We start from the raw sequence: 14391 nt of genomic DNA on the forward strand, positions 1-14391 counted from the left end.
GTCAACTCCGTTGGGGATATATAGTCTGGCACTGTCAACTCTACTGGGGAGTGTATATTCTAAAACAACCGCTTGGGGGAGTACAACAGTGAGAGCTTGCTGGGGATTGAAGAATCCAACGCTCGGACCAGCTCTGCATGGATGAGATACCAAATACCAACTGTTGAGGAAAACATCCGTGATCATCTGCTAGGGATCTTAAGGAGATGCCCCGAGTGTACCTGTTCTGAATAGACGATCCAAAGCACTTAAAATTTACAGCAATTTTAAATCTTTATTGAGCACGTACCTGTAAAGCTCTTATGTTTCATGATGCAATGTTTATCAAAAATTCGGACATCATTTTTGCGAACAAAACAGTAAAATGAAAATGAACACAGAGATGTAATTAATAACGTGATTTTATTGATTGAGTGGCCTCTGAATAGGCATTTACATCAGGAAGCAGTCCCTGGAAAGAGGTAATCACACAAAAGATAAAAACAGAAATTAATCTAATGGCAATGTGAAATGGATTTCTATCGGGTTTCCAATTCTGCTATGACTCGCTCGTCTTCAAGATCCTCCAGATGATCAGCTTTCCGAAAAAGGTGATTGGGATGTTTCCTATCCTTCGGAAGTTTCCGGTTATCGACATGAGATAAGATTCAGAACTACTCAGAACGCAGTCATTCGCTTAATCCCTAACTTTTGCCTTGATCGCCCTTTACGGGTTTTCAATCCACCGGGATACCCATTTTTGCCTAAGTTGCCTTTTCAGGTTTTCAACTTACCGGGTGTACGATCTTTTCATTTTTAATCCCTAATTTTTTCCCGAACCTTTTCATTTTCTTGGTTCGTCGGGATGCCCATTTTTGCCTGGACTATTCTTTTTACTGTCCAACAGGTCTATTTTATGCGAAGTATTTTTTAACTGCGTCTGAGTTCACAGGGGAAGTGGAGTTTTCACCATCCATCGTTGCAAGCATTAAGGCCTCACCATCAAAAACCTTGGTGACAATATACGGTCCATCATAGTTAGGAGTCCACTTGCCCCTGTGATCTGTCTGAGGAGGAAGGATCCTTTTCAACACTAAATCTCCGACTTAGAAACACCGAGGATGCACTTTCTAATCAAAGGCTCTCTTCATCCGACTCTGATACAACTGCCCATGACAAATGGATGCCATTCGCTTCTCTTCGATAAGACTCAACTCATTGAGCCTTGTCTGAACCCATTCAGCTTCGTCTAACTTGACATCCAACAGGACTCTTAGAGAAGGAATCTCCACTTCAACAGGGAGGAATGCTTCCATACCATACACAAGGGAGTAAGGGGTTGCCCCGGTCGATGTACGTACTGAAGTACGGTACCCATGCAAGGCGAAGGGTAGCATCTCATGCCAATCTCTGTACGTAACTGTAACACCTCAAAATTTGCCTCCTCTTCTTGGGACTAGCTCAGCATATTGCATTTCATGTTTTAGGACATTAGGCATTTGCATATTGCATATCATGTGAATAAACAAGTCATCCTCCTAAGTCTTTCTCAGAAGATAAAGAGGTTAAGAGATTCAAGCCTGAGGGTCTCATGGATTGATCACTAACCATCTGAGGGTTTGTGATTCAATTAGGGTTTTCTTGGTTCTTCAAAAGGTGGAGCATTATCTTGATTGCAAGGGTACATCATCATCATCATGGTTATGTCCTTATCAAAGGTTTCAGAATTCATGCTCAGGTTCCTTGGGATTAGGGTTTTGACCTCTGTTCAACCCAAATCAGTGCCATTCTACCAGTCAGGGTTTCTCAAAGACATGAGGCATTCCATTGAGATGGAGATCATATGAGTATTATATTGAGCTTATTAGAGCTAGGGGTTCATTTTGGAGCCATTTCCTCAAGGGGTTGAGGCTCAAGCTGATCAGAGCATGGCTAGGTCATCTGAGGACCTATAATGTTAACAGAAAGTCAACTGAGGGTTGTGAGGTGGAAAAATGAGTTTCAACATCTCATTCATGTTTAAATGGGGTTCATTGGCCATTACAAACACATATCTTGAAGAATTTGAGGTCAGTGCAAAAGTTTCCAAAAATGGAAAGTGACCTGTAATTGAAAGTTTCCAAAAATGGAAAGATTTTGGTCCAAATTCAACTTGATCTTACATCATCAAAGAGGCTTCAAATGAAGTTTTGTCCAACATGAAAGTTGAATATCTTTCTCTCCTATTTCCAAAAAGTCCAAGATCATGAGCATCTGATGAATGTTTGAGGAGATATGATCAAATCATTGCCAAGTGTGCTTGAAACTTCAAAAGGGCATAACTTTTGAACCAAAGCTCCAAATTGAGTGCCTCTTTCTGCACTTTGCTCCTCATGACATATGTTTTCCAAATCATTCATGGAATTGCATGAAATTTCATCATATAATCATTTGCCCATTCATGACCATTTTGGAGGGAAATTTGCAAATTTAAATTTGGTGCATCATGGGAACAAAATACCATTGCCAACATGTGCATGAAGTGATTTTAAGTGAATTTGATCATCCATTTGCTACTGTTCACGTGTACTTTTTCATGGCACCACCAAATTTCCAAAATTTGTCATACACCTTATTTTTGCCTAATCCTAATTAATTCATGACTAATTGTGATTTGGATGTAATTAACACATGGTATATAAGGCAAACCCTAACAGAATTGTTCATAATCACCAATTCTAGATCTAGATCTCATTTTCCCTCCAAAATTTCTCTCATCTCAAATTCAAATTTTCTCCATACAACCACACATTTTCTTGATAGATCCATCATCCTCATGACATTTGGAGCATGATTCATCCATTTTTTGTGGAATTTGAGCAAGGTTTGAAGCATGTCAAGCATATGAAGACATCAATGGCAAGTGCAAATTGAGCTAGATCCAAGCATCTCCAAGCCTTAATTCATTCACAAAGCTTCATAACAAGAGTTAAGGAGTGGATTCACACACTTTGGAGGCCTTGAACTCACTGTTTTGATCACTGCCATTCTAGGTTGGTCCAATTTCGAAGCTCATAATTCTTGACTTTAAGCACATGATTAGATAGGTCTTTGCATGCTGGTGATTCTGATCTAGAATTCATTGAATTTGGTTGAGATTTGAAGAAGTTATGTTAGATTAAAGTTTGATGTTCATAGAAGTTTTTGTTCGACTTGCTTTGTACATTAAGAATTAGGACTAATAAATGGTGGATTCATGATCTACATGCCAAGACGAGTCCAATGGTGTATGCATTATAAAAATCTGGAAAAAAATTTATTGGTGGTTACTGTTCACCACCGTCTCAAGGTAGGAGACGGTGGTTTCCACCGTGAGCGCCACCGCCTGCAACAGGCTGAGTTGGCTAGGGCTTCCTGCCACATGAGTGTGCCTGTTGGCCATTTGATTGGATATGCCTTGCTTGACCAAGCCACATGCGCATTGATCTGAAGACGTGGACACCACGTCAATTATTTAAGTGATGCGTTTTGGTACGCATACTCCCTTCGATTCCCTTCGTTTTGAACGCGCCTGGTACCTCACTTCGATCCTCCGTCCAGCATTTTTCCAATCCTTCTCTAAATTCCAATTTTCATGTTTTGTTCTTCATTAATTCATATTTTTTTATCCAACTTCATAAAATCATATCAAATTGAAAATTAATCCAATTCAATCCAAATTTTTTGCAAAATGTTCATATGATTGCTTATTATTTTTTGGTGGTGGTTTCATGATTTTATCATCTCTGGAATTTGAATTGTGATTGGTTGATTGATCATGTATACAAATGGACCATGCCTCATTCAAATTGATGTGAAATGCTCAATACTTGTCCAATTGCCATGAAATTTTATATGATGATTCCTAACATGTTGTAGAATGTTTGAGCTTTGGTTTGGCATTTTTAGCATTTTTCATCTCTGTTTTATGCATGTGTTTGTATGGTGTGACAATGTATGTCACACAATTTGATGTTGATCTTATTCATTTTCATTGCCTTGCCAATTGAACTTCTCTGATTGTAATTTTTGGCATGATGATTATATTTGACATGTTGTATGCACATAAAAATTTCCAGAATTGTTTGAGTTATTTCTGTTTTGATATGGAATTTTCATTCTTGATGACCAATTGTTGGTCACTTTGTGTGCCATTGCCTTAGCATAATCATTAGATGGACTTGCTTTAGGATTTGAGTTTGGTCCTTTTTAGGACATGTTCTTACTGGAATAAATATGCTTCATGTTGAATATTGGTTGCTGTTTTGACTTTTTACTTTGCCTTTGACCCTATGCTTGGTGCTAGTGGTTTGTACTCACTTTTTAAGCTTTGTATTTCAGGTTCAAGCTTATAGTCCTAATGGTTGATGTTGATCTCACTTCATGAGATGCAAATTACTTTGTGCACTAATCCTTTGTGTTGTAGGTTCATGGAGTATGGTGGAATCACTTGAATTCTTGAGTCATAAAGCTTGACTTGTGTGCATATTGGTTGTAATACTGTTGACTGTTTGTTGGATTTGTCTGAATGTGAATATTGACTTGTTTGACTTTCTTACAGGTACTTTAGCCGCTTTAACTCATTGCTTGAGTTGCTTTGCTTTTGGTTGGCATACCACCTAGGTAACCATTCTAACTCCATGTAGTCTGGAAGCCCTGTCGTTTATGTTTGGCAGACATTTGGCTGAAGTCCTCCTTAAGAGGCAATGACTGTGTTTGTTTACTTTTGTGCCATGTACTTCAAGTCCTCCTAAGTGAAGAGGCAATTGGAAGATAGAAGGGATTTGCAATCAATCCTCTTCTATTCAGTTGAGTCTTTCATCTTGCTCGCACTACGTGCTGATGCATTTTGAATAAACACCCAAGATCTTGTATATAGAGTCAGTCATTGTGGAATAGAGTTCCTCATTCTGGACTCCTACACTTTCTTTGGTTCAAGCTCACCCAGACCAGGGTTAAGAGCTATGAGGTCTAACCCTCATCTCCCAGTTCATCTGCTCACCCTGACGGTCAATGTCAGTGGTTAAGAGCCTCGTACACCCCTTCCAGTTGGCTTGTTTGTCGAGGTTGATATGACCCCTTGACTAAAGCCTAGCCTTGTATGAGCCATTTGTTTGCATATAGTGTGTGGTACCTGTTTACCTATGTTGCTTACTTGCTGTGTGATTAACTTGCTGCCTGTGCGAGTTAGGTTTTGATTCAGATACCTCAACCTAGGACTATTGTGGATTGCATGACAACTATTAGGCTCAAGTCAGTCTCCCTTCTAGTTTGTTATTTGCCGGTCTCTAGTTAGGAGAAAGTTTCTCCCCTGTTAAGGGGAACTACGTCGCCCTGATCCTCATACCAGATGAGGTACGTAGGCAGGAGATCGTGCGAGATCTCTCCGGGCAACCTTTAATTTTTTTTGTGTGTTTGCTTGACAGCTATTAGGCTCGAGTTCTAGACTCCCTATTAGCTTGTCTGTTTGATAACCTTTTTTGTGGGTGTTAGGAGTTGGATGTAAGACCAGCGATTGGCATTCCGTTTCCTTCTTGTGGTGTGTTTGGAGTCTGATGTAAGTCCAGCGATTGGCATTCGGTTTCCCGTTTGTTTGTTGTGTGCTTGGAGTCTGATGTAAGTCCAGCAATTGGCATTCGATTTCCTGTTTGTGTTTGTTCGGAGTTGGACGTAAGACCAGCCATTGACAGTCTGTTTCCGTTGGTGTGTTTGCTTTGACGTCTCAGCGTCTGTGCGTGTGTTTTGTTTCAGCATGCGTTAGCCGAACTACGGTAGCTCTGATTCTCATTCCAGATGAGATACGTAGGCATAGGATGCGATATCCTAGCGAGCCCATCACCCGTTTCCCCGAACTACGTTGACTCTGATGTTTGTTTCTGACAAACTACGTAGGCCCAGGATGCGACATCATGCCGAGTCCGCTTCCGTCTCCTTCCATCTGTGTCTTATTCCAGCGTGTGTGCATTCTTTGAGCAGTTATTTAGAAACCTTATTCTATTCTCTTGAGCGTGGATCCCGTCGAGTACGACGGACGTGAGGGGGTGCTAATACCTTCCCCTTGCGTAACCGACTCCCGATGCTTGTAATCTCCGGTCGTAAGACCATTTCCTTTCCAGGTTTACTTTGAGCGTTTCCTTTCCCTCCTTTGGGATAAATAACGCACGGTGGCGGCTCTGTTTGTTTGTTTTTCCCACTGGTTGTTTTTCGCGTTGCGACAGTTGGCGACTCTGCTGGGGACATAGAGAAGTTGACCTCTTGCTGGTCCATCTTCCCTAAGCGGGTCAGTCCTAGCGCTCTCTAGGATAGTTTTTTGTTGCTTTTGCTGTTCTATTTATTGCATTTATGATTGTCATACTGTGATTGTATATATCTGCATATATGTTTGCATGCATCATACTATCATTGTGCTGTCTTCTATACAGGTTGATTCCTCTGATTTGGGGTGGGTGTTCTGAGTGGGGCTAAAACCCAGGCCCGAGTATACACCTAGGATTAGCGTGGTCTCATGTTGCCTCTCATGTTAGGTCAACATGTTTTTGGCGACGTGACATACCACAAGCCGGACGAGGTTCTTTTGAGAGTGCTCTTCCTTTGTGGAGTATCCACTTTGGTTGAGTCACCTCATCTGAGCTGTTGACTTCGGTGACCGATCTTTCCCGGATCTTTGGTTTAGATGATCTTATAAGAGCTGCAACGGCACACCCGAAAGGGAAAACCCGTTAAGTATCTTGTCCGATTGTCGAGACCATTATCCGCCTTAGAATGACCTGATTAGAATTCACCTGTGAGGGGAGGGTTAATTCTTACAGATGCATGTTCTGATGGTGACTTTGATGGTGACTAATGGTTCAGTTATTGATCAGAGTTCTATTTATAAGTTGGATTTAACGGTTTTTTTCTGAGACGCCGGAGTTCTATCCGTGGTATTTATCAGTGGGGATCCGTTTATTTCAGGATTCCTTGGGTTGTTACAGATGATTTTTGTTGTTATCAGATTAGTGTTTCTCCAGTGATGATGATGATATATCCTCCGTTCCGTTTATTTCGGAACCCAAAGTCGGATTTATGGTTATTCAGTACCTCAGATGGTTGTGATCAGTTCAGAGGCCGTAACTCATTATAGTGGATGTTCAGATGACTTGGAGGATGACACAATGCATTGCATTCTTACATCAACATCATTTCCATTTTTCATTTATCTGCATCTAACTCATGTTTATCCATATGCAGGGGACATTCTTGATCGAGATCCTGGTTGAGAGACTTCTTTGTTTCAGATATGAGGACCGGCTTGAAAGATGACGTCGTCTGCAGTTTCTTCGACCCAGAGATTGATGTGCTGAGAGATATGATAGCATTGATTACACCTGACCATGTGGGGATGTTCCGTGAGACTTATGGGGGTATTCTGAAGGTGGTTTTCAGGCTTACCGATACAGATAGGAGTGTCATCCATACTCTTCTCCAGTTCTATGACCCTGGTTTGAGATGCTTCGTTTTCCCGGATTATCTGTTGGGGCCTTTGATGGAGGACTATGCCAGTATCATGGGTCTCCCGATCAGAGACCAGATTCCATTCTATGCCACTAAGGGAGAACCTGATGTTGCTAAGATCTCTCGTGCTCTTTATTTGAGCCCAGAAGTGACTAAGGGAGGTTTGAAGGAGAAGGGAAAGTTGCCTGGTTTTCATTTGAGTTTCTTGGAGGCTAGAGCCAAGGAGCATGCTGTTGTGGGGGATTGGAGGGTTATTTGTGCTTTGATTACTGTAAGCATCTATGGAATTATCATGTTCCCTAATCAGAAGAACTTTGTGGACATTAATGCCATCAGGCTGTTTATGCAGAGGAATCCAATTCCTACTCTTGTTGGGGATGTTTATTACTCGGTCCATAATCGGAACGAGAAGCGGCGTGGGGGATTGATCAGATGTTGTGCTCAACTGTTACACAAATGGTTCATGGGGTATTTACCTTTGTCTTTCTTGATCCGACTGTCAAGTGGTCAACCAGGTTGATGGGTTTGCGATCCAAGGACGTAGCTTGGACTCACAATGGTATGGTTGGGCGAGATTTCATTTACAGTTGTGGGAGTCTTCCCAATGTGCCTCTTATAGGAGTTCAAGGTTGCATTAATTACAACCCGGTGCTTCTTAGGAGACAAATGAGATTTGCTGTGGAGGGTCCTCCTCTCAGGCGAGAGATTCAGGAGTCTTTCTACTTCCCAATTGAGGGTAATCAGCCAAAGTTGAGGCAAGTGTCTGATGAGTGGCGCGACATTCAAAGGAAGGGCAAGGTTCCTTTTAGTAAGGTCAATAGCAGGTTTTTTCCTCTGTTTGATGATTGGCTCAGAAAGAGGATTGAGCTCACGCATTTACCATTTCCTGGGGTGATCCTTGGTGTCCATTTATTGAGGGGCCATGTTCTTCTGTCAGCATGGAAGAGTTCCTTGAGATGAAGAAAGCCAGAGATCAGCTGCAAGCAGAGAAGACTGAGTTGGAGATGAGCGTTGCTAAGATTCAGATGGCCAATCAGGAGATCAAAGGGAGAATAGAAAATCAGGGTAAGAGACATGCCATGGAGGTGAAGCGCTTTGAGATAGACACTGCTTATTACCGCAAGATCAGCCAAGCGTTGGAGTCGTCTACAAAGGAGCATGACATTACCAAGGAGAAGTTGGCTAGAGCCTTGAGGGACATTGAAGAAGAGAAGAGGAGACAGATCCTTGTGAAGAATCAGAGAGATGCCAGAGCCACAGTCCTTGCCACAGAATGGGAAGCTGAGAAAGCGAAGATTGTAGCTGAGAGAGATCACTATCTTGCTGAGAGGGATCATTATTTCAGACAGATGAAGATTCACCAGAAGAAGATAGGAAGGTTGCAGCAGGAGAACACTGAGCTCAGGTTCGCCGTGAAGTTTACCAAGATGGTTGATGATGCAGAGCCCTCTGTGGGACCTTCTTCGGTGTAGACTTTTGTTATCATGTGTTGGATTACCGTCAGGCATGTTGACGGAATTCACTTGTTTGTATTTTCTTTCTGATTCTGGAGAATTGTATTTGATTTGTATCAGCCTGATGTATGACTTTTGCACTTGTAGTGCACTTTTGATATACAGTGGTTATTATCAGTCAGTGATTGATCTTCAAGCTTTATTTGCTCCCCTGTGCACACTCACATCACACACATGGTTGGGTGATATCTTTGCTAGATCATAACTCTCTCCTTTGCATGGTGAAACCGGATGATTGATGTCAGAATGTTGCTGCCAAATTATTATCTGTCTCAATGAAACCAAGATCGAAAGACAGAGTGTTCCTCATATGGATAGACATTGCATTCATGCATGAATCATAATAACTTATCTTCTATTTTGCAGGTGTCGGTTTCTAACGTGCTTGATTGTTTCAGGAATCGTTGCTCGCGCACGTAGAATCATTCCCTTGCACGTAGCCCGTCCACACAGATACCCTACCAGATGCAACACATCTAGGCTGATTGATCTACCCAACGCAGATATTCTCGAGCTGAAGGAGAAAATGAGCGAACTGATCAATGTTATGCAAGGATTTTCCGTGGGACAAAAAGCACTTGCTGATAAAGTAGAGAAGCTCGAGCGGGCTTCAGCTGCCAACAGTGGTAATAACCAGGAAGGTGTGTCTAACAATGGCCTTAGTGGTTCCAGGAATGGGGGAGATCTCAGAAAGAAGACTATTGCTGGTGTAGTGATTAATAATGGTGGTGGTTTTGGTGTTGCCACAGGCGGTGGACCAGGGCCGATGGGCAACAATCTGAAGGATAACCTGTTTCCTCCTTTCTTTAGGGCCGAGGAGGATAGAGAAGAAGACCAGTTCTCCGTGCTTAATGAACAGTTTGGTCAATACGGTGTCCAACCACCGAATAAAGAGATTCAGGTGCTGGCGGAGAAAATCAGGGCTCTAGAGAGTTATTCTACTTCGGGGGTTGTTAATATGTCAAACATGGGGCTAGTTGAGGGGATTGTGATCCCACAAAAGTTTAAAGCGCCTGTGTTTGACAAGTATAATGGGAGTTCTTGCCCGAAAACTCATCTCTAGGCTTTTGTCCGAAAGATTTCTGCTTATACAATGGACCAAAAGCTTTGGATGTATTTCTTCCAGGATAGTCTGTCTGGGGGTTCTTTGGAATGGTACACCAAATTGAGGTCGTCTGATGTCAAGAGCTGGCAGGATCTTGGTGATGCATTCTTTAAACAATATCAATTTAATCCTGACATGGCTCCTAGCCGTACCCAATTGCAGGGTATGACTCAAAAGCCTAATGAGGGGTTTAAAGAATATGCGCAGAGATGGAGGGAGTTGGCTGCCCGAGTCCAACCTCCATTGGTAGACAGAGAGATGTATGATCTGTTTATGGGTACCCTTCAGGGGACATTTGCAGAGAGAATGGTGGGATGCCCGGTTACCAACTTTGCTGATATTGTGGTGGCCGGAGAAAGAATCGAAAGCTGGTTAAAGATGGGAAAGATCTAGGGTAGTGCTTCGTCGTCTGGATCGAAGAAGCCCTTTGGGAATGGTCAGAGAAAGAAGGAGGGTGACACCAGCGCTGTGTATGCCCACAGGGGACAGAGTAGGGATCGTTACTACCAGCACACTGCTGCGGTAACCATTCTTGCTGATAATCAACAACAGCAACAACAACAACCGCAACAGCAACGACAACCCTTTCAACAGAGACCGCAGAGGGCCGGGTATCAAGTAAGAGGACGAATGACTGATCGTCAATTTGATAGGCCACCTGTGACATATTCCTTCCTGTTGAAGAAGTTGAAAGACTTGGGGTTGGTTCAGTTGAGGACTTTGGCTCCTTTGAGACCTGATCAGAGGCCTCCCAACTATGATGAAAACGCCAAGTGCGAATTCCACTCTGGTGCTCCTGGACACAATGTGGAAAATTGTAAAGCTTTTAAGCATGTTGTCCAGGACTTGGTGGATTCTAAAGTTATCAATTTTGCTCCATCTCCAAATGTGAATGCTAATCCCATGCCCGCGCATGGTCAAATGGGTGTGAATGCAATTTCTGAGGATGGTAGAACCGTTGAGCTGATGAATGTGGATCAATTGAAGACTTCATTGGCTGAGGTCAAGAGACAACTGTTGAAGAATGGGGTCTTCCCGGGTTGCGATGACTGTTGTGTTGCGTGCACCGTTGTTCCTAATGGGTGTGTATTGTTGAGGGAGGTTGTCCAGAAGATGATGGATGAGGGAAGCCTCAGATTTGAGAAGGTTGATTTGGGGAAGGAAGATGTCTCCACCATAACCATTTACTTTGACCCGATCGATTTGTCAGCGCTGGCAGACGCGACTCCAGTTACCATCACGGTACCGGGGCCTATTCCTTATGACATTGACGATGCGGTGCCGTGGCACTATGGTGGGGAGGTCTATTGCAATGGGGAGAAGTTGGATGATCAGACTGCAGGTGAAACCACCGTTTCAAAGGTGGATAATGCCGGACCCAGTGGTTTCACTCGCAGTGGAAGGTTGTTTGCACCTGACGCTTTGAGGAGTGGGGAGGCAGAAAAAGAAAAGAAAGATAAGGCCGAGGCTTTAGCCAGGGCAAGAGGGAAGCAGGTGGTAAGCGAGGGTACTCCTGTAGTGACACCGGCGCCTGGCGGGTCGGAAAGAGAACTTGATGATGAAGCTGAAGAATTTTTGAGAATCATCAAGAAGTCAGAGTATAAGCTTGTTGACCACTTGCAGCAGACTCCATCCAAGATCTCAATCTTGTCCTTATTGCTGAGCTCTGAGGGGCATAGGGAGGCTTTGCTGAAAATACTGAAGAGAGCATATGTTCCCCAGGAGTAACAATCAATCAGTTGGAGACGGTGGTGTCAAACGTCAATGCCAGCCATGGGCCGGGTTTCACTGATTTGGATCTGACTGTGGATGGGCGGAATCACAATAGGGCATTACACATTGCAATGGAGTGTAAAGGAGCCATGCTCTCGCATGTGTGGGTTGATACCGGCTCATCACTAAATGTGTTGCCAAAGAAAGCCCTGGCGAAGCTGGATTGTGAAGGAGTGGTGTTGAGGCCCACGGACCTGGTTGTGAGAGCTTTTGATGGTTCGAAGCGGGCTGTGTTTGGGGAAGTAGAGCTCCCTGTGAAGATTGGGCCCGAGGTGTTTAAGTCCGTATTCTATGTCATGGATATCCAGCCGGCATACAGTTGCTTGTTGGGTAGGCTGTGGATACATGCTGCTGGGGCATTGACTTCGACTTTGCACCAGAAATTAAAGTACATCTGGGACGGGCAGGTCGTCACAGTTTCCGGAGAGGAGGACATCTTCGTCAGCAACCTATCATCGTTCAAATATGTTGAAATGGATGGTGAAATTGTTGAAACGCCAAGTCAGGCATTCGAAACCGTCAAGGTGGAGAATGCTATTTTTGCTAAAGAGGAGAAGCCATCCATTTCTTCGTACAAACAGGCTGCTGAGGTGGTGAAAAGCGGAGAGGCTCCAGGTTGGGGGAAGATGATTGATATTGCCGCCAGGGAAGACAGATTTGGGGTTGGTTATCAGCCGGGCCGAGGCTCGTCTGGGAAGAGCAGAGGACGTCGCCAGACATTCACGTTCACCAGTGCTGGAATGCTGGATCCAGATCACATCTGTATGGTGGGTGAAGAGGTCGATAGTGACTGTGAGCTTGATCAGTGGATAAAACCGTGCGTACCAGGGATGGAGATCCAGAACTAGAAGGCCGAAAAGATCATCACTGTCACTCTACATGAAGAGTATTATTTCCTGTTTTTCAATTTTATTTGCATGGAAGCCATACGTTTTGCCCGAAACGTAATGGTTCATTGTAAGGGCCACCTCATGTGTTTCATTTTTCAATATTTGCATCATAAATAAAATGATGTTTTTTCAATAAAAGCGGTGTTCTCTGTTTTTCATTTATTTTTGCAGTTTAATAAAAACAAAATAAAAATGGCAATGTTTGTTTTCATTTTCCTTTTTCGATTTGTCTCGCACCGGTTTTAAAGCAATGCATGAATCAACATTTATGCAGATGCGATCATTCTCCGGATCTCATTGATAACAATCCTGTTACACCCTCGTATGACTTCGACAATCCGATCTATCATGCCGAAGAAGAAGGCGAAGAAGATTGTGAACTGCCGGAGGAATTGGCCAGGTTGTTAAAACAAGAGGAAAAGGTGATTCAACCGCACGAGGAGGAAGTTGAGGTTGTGAATCTGCGTACCGACGAGGTCAGGAAAGAAGTGAAAGTTGGGGCCGCTTTGGAGGCAAATGTCTGTAGCGGTGTATTCGTCACTTTATGATTTATTGATTAAACCAAAAGCAAAGTATACAAAGGATCGAGTCGCCACCGCACTTTTATTTATCCAAAGGAATGGCTAAAAAGCGAACAAAAGCCTAAGAAGTTTTACACATAGAAAACCAATGAAAAGATCAGAGATCGGGGTAAGGGATTAATTACGCAATGGGAAGGTATTAGGCACCCAAAACGTCCTAGGTACTCCTAGGGAGCCCTTTTCACAACTTGTTGTATGAAATGTTATTTGTTTATGAAATATTTATTGTGCAAACATGATTTAAGGGATGAGAAAAGAATGTGCAAGTTATTATTTTTTGTGTTTGGATGGATAACCATTGCCTACGTACCTTTACAGGATCAAAACCTCGTAGTTCGGCTAAAAGATTTCCAAAATATGGGTGAATTGATTTTAAAACAAAAGCCCTAAGGTCTTTCGTTATCCACGGGAGAAAACTCAACCTTATACAAACAACAAGTCCACCATGTGAGAAAAGCTTCAACTTTCTAGTGAGGGGTTAACCCTATAATAAGCAAGGAAGTCTTACAATTCAATCACTAAGGACAAAAGGTGAGATTAACATCAACCAACTAGGATAAATCAAACCTATGGCTAATGTATGAAAACTTATCAAGAATGGACAAAGCCACAAAACAATTGAATGAGTTGGATTAACCAATTAGAATTTATTCACAAAAAATGGTCAAAGTATGATTAGGATTCAATTCAAAAGAAGTATTATGAAAATGAAGTTTGAAAATCAAAGGCTTAAGGCCTAGGTTTCTAATTTGAAAAGAGATGAAAATGTTTGCACAATATTTTTAAGGTTGGGTTAACATGAAAATGAAGGTTTAAAGAACAAAAAGGTGGGAGGGTGAGGAAGTAAAACTTCTTAGATGTTCACCTCTTGAGATCATATATAGATGATCCAAGTGATTCCTTTGGAATAGGCAACAAGCAAAAACAGATGAACAAAGCAAATGGATACCGGATGCCAATCAATGGACTTATACCAATCTCACAAAGCAAAGATGGATACCGGATACCAATCAATGGATTTACACCAATCTCCTAAA

Source organism: Lathyrus oleraceus, chromosome 2 (genome assembly GCF_024323335.1).
Source record: "Lathyrus oleraceus cultivar Zhongwan6 chromosome 2, CAAS_Psat_ZW6_1.0, whole genome shotgun sequence".
Lineage (NCBI taxonomy): Eukaryota > Viridiplantae > Streptophyta > Magnoliopsida > Fabales > Fabaceae > Lathyrus > Lathyrus oleraceus.